Here is an 8151-nt window from a genome sequence, read left to right as displayed (position 1 = left end):
CTCTAGAAACCTTACTCCATAGTACACTTAGAACTTGCAAATGTTGACAGTGATTACAATAAATAATCTCCTGTATATATTATATATTGAATGTATATTCACTATATATTGAAATACAGTAGTGAGAGTGGACACTCTAAGCCAGCCATTGAACTGAGCACAGGGTCCCCAATGGAGGAGCTAGAGAAAGGATCAAAGGAGCTGATGAGGTTTGCAGCGCCATAGGAGGAACAACAATATGAGCCACACTGTACTCCCAGAGCTCCCAGGGACAATAACATCAACCAAAGAGTACACATGGAGTTACCCATGGCTCCAGATACATAGGCAGCAGAGGATGGCCTTGTTAGACATCAAGGGTAGGAGAGTCCTTTGATCCTGGAAAGGCTCTATGCTTCAGTAGAGGAATACCAGGATAGGGAAGTGGGAGAGGATTGATTGGGGAACAGGGGGAAGGGAAATGGCTTACGGGATTTTCAGGGGAGGGGGGAACCAGGAAAGGGGACAACATTTGAAATGTAAATAAAGAATATATCTAATATAAATAAATATTAAGGTTATTTTATTAAAAAATGAAATATAGTGGTGATATTACACAGCAGAGAGCAGACAGCTCACTTACTAATGAACTGGAGTCTGGCTGAGTGTTGGCTTAGCACAGAGGAAAGTGTGCAGGTGGCAGCAGAACTGTACATTCAAAATCCTCAGGGATGCACTGTTGACCTCGACTTTCCTGCACTGATCAGTCTTTGTTCCTATGAGAGAGTTTTGTAGGACTATAGTTTGGTCACATATTGCTTACTCAGCACTTATGGAACAATACCAAAAGATTCATTATCATGCATGCATTAGGAAAGCTAAACAAGAGTGTGGGAGAAAGGCATAAGGTGGGGGACAAACACATACATATATCATGTATGCATACACACATATACATAGAAACACACACACACACACACACTGTATCTGTAAACTTGAAGCATCCTTTGTGTTATAAAATAAACTCAGAGAATAGATACAGATGGCATAACGTGGTGTTATGTTATTTTAAACATGCTAAGATTCTTAATACATTTTGGAAAGAAAAAGGAACATTGAATAACTTTAGGAATTGTAAGAAAATAATAGGAAGTTAAATGATTATGAAGTTAAATATAAGTAAGGTGTTTGAGGGTATTTTAAGCCCATGAAGAAAAATGTATTACGGAAATCTTTATTAGTTCAAAAGAAATGAGGAGGGTGGGAAAAGAAATAGTGAGTCAGTTTTACAGGTTTTTATTGTGTTCAGTTGTTTGAGGATGGTGGAAAGCATCACCCAAGCAGCACAGAGTAGCACACCTTCAATGTCAACTGTTAAAGGCTCAGCTATTTGAGTCAGTAGTTTAAGGTGAGCCTTGGAGCCTTGGCTACATGGTGATTTCTTGCCCCAACTGAGCTTCATCAGAGCATGTCTGAAAACAAAGCAAAACAAACAAACAATAAACATTAATAGCAAACAACAGCCAAGCTAAATTCTAGGCTACACACACACACGCATACATACATACATACATACATACATACATACATATATATACATGCATATATGCATACATATACACACATATACATGTATGAATTCATAATATATGCATGCAGACATATACATATAAATAAATATATATGTAACATATGTGTGCATGCATGCATGTATAGTGTGTGTGTGTGTGCGCGTGCATGTATAATTCAAAAGTGTAAACATAAGAACCAGCAAGCCAATTTTACATTGGACAAAAAAATTAAAAGCCCTAAATAAAGTTAGGTCATAGTTTTATTTAGTGTTTTCAGTGTGTTAAATAATAACGAGCTATGGCAAACTAGACCTTACTTCAATAATATGAATGTCGTGATCTTATCAAGTGTATGACTGGCAACGAAGCAGGAACTCAACAGTTACAAATATTGGCAAGCAAACAGAATTTCAGTGAAGAAAAAAAAACCCTCTATTCTGTGACTGAGATGATAGCTATAATGCTTTTCTGTGCATGAAGATGGATACAAGGATATGAGCGAGCATAGCCCGAGCTCACACCACATTTGTAATGTTACCCTGCCATGGGAAATCAGCCAATAAGATTCATCATGTGTAGATAAAGACATAGGCTGTTCTAATGGAGAAGCACTTTATAAACCTTAACATGGACTCAAGTTTAAAATAACATAGTAGAGCCTAAGAATAAATCATTAGCTCTAAGCAGTCTACAGGAAACATGCTACACATGACTGAGAGTGAAGCAGGACCTCCACTTCTATTGTATTGAAGCTTTCTAGCCATGGACCATAGTCTACCTGGGTTAGCACATCATGCCTTTACAAACTTTAGTCAGGTTGTGACACTTTTCTATTATATCTCCACAATAATTCTCCATTTCAAGATGGGACTGAGGATTGTATGCAATCTACACGACCTAGCTCCGTTTCTTCATGGTATGGCCTCCCTTTTCACTGCATTGTGGCTCTGCTCCTGTCCCATGAGCCCCTACTGCCCTTCTTCATATACCTTAAACTTTTCAGCAAATTTCTTCCCCTAGCCTTTGTCCTAGATATTTCCTGTCTAGAAGGTTCTCATCCCAGACAATTAACAGCCTGTTTTTCTTTTCTTCTTTTAAATTTATTAGTCATTTTATTTGTTTCCATTTCAAATGTTATCCCCCTTCCCAGTTCCCCTCTACAAAGACCCATGCCCCTCCCCCTCCCCTTTGCCCCTTCATCCACCCACTCTGGCCTCACCCCTCTGGCATCCATCTCTTCTGGAGCATCAAGCCTCCACAGGACCCAGGGCCGCCCCTCCCACTGATGCCAGACAAGCTTAAAGGGTCACACTGGACCCCTTATTAATTAATACACTAACCCTTATCTGATCTACTGTCTTTACTCTTCCAAATGTCACAGCTGCATATATAACTCTGTTATTTGTATAATGCATTGTTTCTTCTCTTGTGCTACATTGTAAGCTTTACATAGGATCATATCTCTCTGGCATCCCTATAGGCAAGGACTACTGTACATAACATTTAGTAGGCATTCAAGAAATACTTATTAAATGATGAAAAGGGAAAATTATGTGTGAAAGCTAGATATATTTAGAAGCATGTTTTGAAAATTCAAAAGCAAAAATATGTCTAGTGACCTTAGGCCTTTTGAATTCATTATCTGTGTTCTGTACCAAGCACTTTCTCATATAGACATTACTTGTTGTTATTTTTGCTCACTTTAAATATTCTATTTTATTTTCAGGGAACTGCAAAGTCCTCTTTCAGAATCTTGTCTGAGATGGTTCGTCTGCATATTCCAGAGTCTAAGGAAAGGCTGCTTTATTTACTCCATATGCAACTGGAAGGCCACATCTGTTTAATTTAGAATGTTATGCCCATAACATCAGGGCACACATCTCCAGAAACAAATGAGTTACTATGTTACATGAATATCTCCAACATGTACTCATCTATATAAACAGGTATGCATAAGCACACATATGTAAACACACATGAGCATGTGTATGCTATATATGCAGACAGAGTCACTGACAAAATTTATGCTGTTTTGATGCTTTTTAAAGTCTAGCTTTAGGCCAGCTACTTTATACTTTACTATGAAATTAAAAAACCTTTCTAGGTTTTCATTTGTGCTAAAGAGACTAACTTAGGTAAACAAATTATTATGACTGCCTTTTAGTCTCTCTTTTTTTTTTTATTGTTTGCTTGTGTCTATCCTGTGGGTAGGACCTAGGGTCTTTTTTTCCTTTTTATTCATTCTTTTTTATTGAAAAAAGAAAATATTTGTGACAAAATTGAAGAAATAAATAGAAAGCACATTAAAATTGACAATTTTTATGGAAAATGAAAGAGTAAAACAGACATAAAAAATTGCTAAATTAATTGAAAAAGGAAGTAAAAACATTTTTTTTTTTTGGAGAAACTTTCTTCTTTCCCTTTGCTTGGGTTCAGATCTAGGACCCTAGAACCAATACTTCCCATCTTTTGGCTTCACTTCACTGTCTGTACCATGGGTATAGGAACAATGCCTACTTCTTTGGGCAGCATTCAGTAGAGTGCTAAGTGCTTCAGCTAGTGCCCAGCACACAGTCAGCACCAGTGTGAGTTTTCTTCTTTTCCTGTTTGGAGAATAAAGGTGTATGCTGGGAAAAGAAACCAGAGAAGCTTTCAGTTTGTTCTCTTCTGTACACCCTGTTCTTGGTTGGATTCAGTCCTGTCTGGCTTGCTGTTTCAGGCATCTGTCTCTGCTCTGCCTCTCCTCTCACCTGAAAAACGCATTTCTGTCCTTCCACACTTTTCCCAGTCCTTCCTGCCCTAGGTCAGTCTGCCTTGCCACTATTTCTATGATTCCCATCCTTCCTCCCTTTCTGTTCACCAAATAAGTGTCCATAAATGCAAATCCAGCCTTCACATCTGATTGTGACTATACCTAATACTTTTTTGAATTCTCACTCTGCATTCAGCATTATGCTAATAACTCTATTTATATCATCCAGTCTAATCCATCTCAATGATACTGTGACATAGGTGTTAGTTCTAATATTTACTTGTGAGAACACTGAGACTGAGACACAAAAATTGACTCCCTTAACTCTCAGAAAGGGTCCATAGTGCTATTGACAATTAATGAATAAGTCTTTTTACAATTGATCTGTGAATTTGGCTTCACTCTATAGGTTTTAAAGTTCTGTTGCTGCCGCTGATGTGAATAATAGGAGAGACACCTGTCTCCCCAAGATAAACAGAATCTGAAAAAAAAAAAAAAAGTAAAGTTCTGTTGCTACATTTGATGTTGGAGAATGGGGCAGAGAGATGAGATTTTTTTTGATTTTGTTTTTGTTTTTTTCAAAAAATGACTACATTATGAAAATTTGGAAGAAGGCAAAATTGGAGATGGAAATATTTATAGGAGACTGATGAAATAAATTCAAACATGAACATTTGCCACAACAGGACTTAACAGGCAAGTCAATGAATGACCACAGAGCAACAGCTTATAAGGAACAGTTCATACAACCTCTGGCTGGGCGTCAGGATGGTTGGCCTGGGTCAGCAAGGGTCCCACAAAGCGATAGGTAGGCCACGTGCTCACCGGAGCCTGAGGTCCTCTCTGAGCTTGTGTGGCTATTGGCTAGCTTTAGATCTTTGCTACTGTAGGAGTGAAGTACCAAGCCCCTGATCACAGAGAGCCAGAGCCTGGCTCCTTACATTGAACTTGAGATACCTGCTTACAACTTATGCTACAGCCTTTGTATATACCCTCAATAGTATTTCAGTTTCTTTCTGTAGACTTAGTAGGAAAACTTCTCAGACCAGGATGCTAAGACTGGCTTTCACATAATGTCCTAACACCATGATAAACCCTTCCACCAAGATAGCCATGCTATTTCTTCTACAGATAAGCCTCAGGTTCCACATGTACTCATGCAGAAGTAATCATACAAGAGTTGGATTCCTATGACTGAAAGCTGAGTGGAGTGGTTAAGACTGTAGGTTGCCAAGCCAAACTTCCTTGATTCTAACTAACAAATGAGAGGTGCTGAACCACGGGTTACTAGTGCTTCAATTTTCTTACCCGTGAAAAAGGAAAATAAAGCATTGATCTTGAATGAGACAACATCTCTAAAGTACTTAGGACTCATGAAGTATTCTGTGTTCACCAAGGCTGACCTGTTATGATGGTCTAGATGTCTGTGCTCCCTCCCAAGCACATATTGCTAACTCTTCTCCAAATGTGGTGACATTAGGTAGGTCTGTTTGGACTTATTAATCCACAAGGTAGGTATCTTGCAAATTAAATTATTTGTCTTATTAATACAAGCCCAGAAACCTACTTTGCCTTCTATCATGTGAGAATACAGCTAAAGGCACCATCTATGAACCTGAAAGTGGGGCCTCAACAGAGGTCAAATCTGATGGTTACTTTGATTACCACTGGGAAAAATTTACCCTCTCTGACTTCTAAGACATCTAGTCAACAGTACTTTATTACAGGTGTTCCAATGGCTAATTGACTCCAATTTACATAAAGAGCCTCTTACGAGAATTTTTATTGGTTTTCATTTATTTACATTTCAAATGTTATCCCTCTTTCCAGTTTCCCTTCCACAAACACCCTATCCCACTCCTCTTCTCCCCTGCTTCTATGAGGGTGCTCCCCCACCCACCCATTCCTGCCTCACTGCCCTAGCATTCCCCGATGCTGGGTTATCAAGCCTTCACAGGACCAAGGGCTTCCCCTCTCATTGATGCCAGACAAGGCCGTCCTCTGCTACATATGCAGCTGGAACCATGGGTCCCTCCATGTGTATTCTTTGGTTGGTGGCTTAGTCCCTGGGAGTTCTGGGTGGGGCCAATGTACATATTAGCCAGATGCAGGGGTCTAGTCATCTCCAAGTCCATCTTTAGAGTACTTTCATGAGTTTAACTTTGAATAGTATATTAGTTATTGTTCTCTAGAGGAACAGAACACATACACACACACACACACACACACACACACACATGATGGGATTTATTAGAGTTACAGGTGTGGTTCATCTAGTCCAACAGTGACCATGTCCTCATGGAAAGGTGAAGAATCTGATAGTTGTTCCATCCAAGAGGCGAGATACTTCAGCTGTGCTTGGATCTGTGTTCATGTCCTGAAGAGCAGGTCCTAATGCCAGTAAAGAAATCTCTCACTCAGCATCAGGGTAACTGAACTTGCCAATGAGAATGATGGCAAGCAGGCAAAGAACTGAAGTTTCTCCTAAGGTTTTTTATGTTGGTTGCCAACAGATTTAGGGTGGACCTTCCCTCTTAACTGTGCCCAACTGCTGGGGTTTTGGTTGATCATAGAAGTGGTCAAGTTGACAAGTGAAATTAGACATCACAAGTAGAGAAAGAATTAGAAAAGAGTAAAAGACAATTCACAATTATGCAGTCTTGGTAAAGGCAACATCTTGAGAGTTGTCTCAGCTCAGATTCTGGAAGATTATCCCAAGATGTCCTTATTACTGACTTTGTTTGATAGGATTTCTTGACTTCTATGAGGGGACTACTTAGTTTATATGATTTTTGAACTTACAGAGTCCTGATTAGTCACTCTCCATTAAAGAATCCCAGGGGCTCATTTGGTGAATTAGAAATTCTATTTTAAGAATCAATAACTAAATAAAACCATATATAGAATCATCTAGATTGTATGCTTGATTTGATTTTTTTAGAATGTATTTAGGGGTGGAGCAATGGCTTAGTACTGGTTTCTCTTGCAGAAGACCCAGGTTCAATTCCCACACTCAGATGAAAAGTTCACAGCTGTGTCTGACTCTAGTATGAAGAATCTAATATTCTCTTATGGCTTCTATGGGCACCAGACACACATATGGAATGTATGTATACATGTAGGCTGTAATTATTTGAATGAGAATGGTCCCCATAGGTTCAATTATTTGAATGCTTGGCCCCCTTGGTAGAACTGTTTGGGGAGGATTAAACAGTGTGTCCTTCTTAGAGGGTGTGTGTCATGGGGATATGCAGGTGTTGATGTTTTCAAAGCCTATCCAATTCCTAGCTCTCTCTCTCTCTCTCTCTCTCTCTCTCTCTCTGTCTCTCTCTCTCTGTCTGTCTCTCTCTCTCTGTGTCTCTCTCTCTCTCTCCCTCTCTCCCCACTCTCTCTCTCCCCACCCCCCCCTCTTTCTCTCTGGTTTGTAATTGTGTATAAAGATGTAAGTTTCCAAGTATTGCTTTAGTACCATGCCTGCCTGTCTTTTGCCATGTTCCCTGCCACGCCACGTTGGTTACAAAACTCTAACCCTTTGGATCTGTAACATTCCTAACAAACTTTTTTTCTATAAGTTGCCAGTGTCAATGTGGATCTTCACAGCAATATAAAAGTAACTAAGGTATAGGTAAAACACTCATATGTATAAAATAGCATAAAGAAATCTTTAAGAATTTAAAATATCTTAAAGTAAGGAAGTGGTGAGAAATGGAAATTTATTTAAGGAGCAGGGCAAACATTTATAATGAATCATATCACCCAAGTCTCTTCAAATCTATGCCATAATGTTTTATTGATTTTTCTTTTTTATGATATCATCCAGGTGATGATTTCTTACAAAACCAGGCTTTT

Source organism: Apodemus sylvaticus, chromosome 6 (genome assembly GCF_947179515.1).
Source record: "Apodemus sylvaticus chromosome 6, mApoSyl1.1, whole genome shotgun sequence".
Classification (NCBI taxonomy): domain Eukaryota; kingdom Metazoa; phylum Chordata; class Mammalia; order Rodentia; family Muridae; genus Apodemus; species Apodemus sylvaticus.
Note: the sequence above shows the minus strand (reverse complement) of the source record.